This window comes from Trachymyrmex cornetzi, unplaced genomic scaffold (assembly GCF_001594075.2).
Source record: "Trachymyrmex cornetzi isolate Tcor2-1 unplaced genomic scaffold, Tcor1.1 scaffold3299, whole genome shotgun sequence".
NCBI lineage: Eukaryota > Metazoa > Arthropoda > Insecta > Hymenoptera > Formicidae > Trachymyrmex > Trachymyrmex cornetzi.
Window position 1 is genome coordinate 3,858 of NW_017298002.1, and position 343 is coordinate 4,200.

The window sequence follows — 343 nt, forward strand, 5'->3', positions numbered from 1 at the left end:
GAAATTTGGTATTCGGGGGTTTTTGAGGCCACTGATTACAAATCTGTTGTTAAAAGTTAAAAAGTCAAATTCCGAAATTTATGTCTTCTCAATCATTATGTTCATCGTCCAAAACCGGAAGAGGCAAGAACGAGGCAAGAGGCAAGAAGCAAGAGGCAAGAGGCAATGGATTAATTAGTTTATCAGCGAATTTCTGCGAAATCGTAGTTGACATCATATTTTGTATACAGTGTTTAAAAGTAGCTAATATTTATCGAAAATTTATGAGCGCTTTGTCTTACGTTATTATCGATAAATTAATTATTCAAAAACAATTTCTGAAATTTTTTTATTCTCGTGCAAC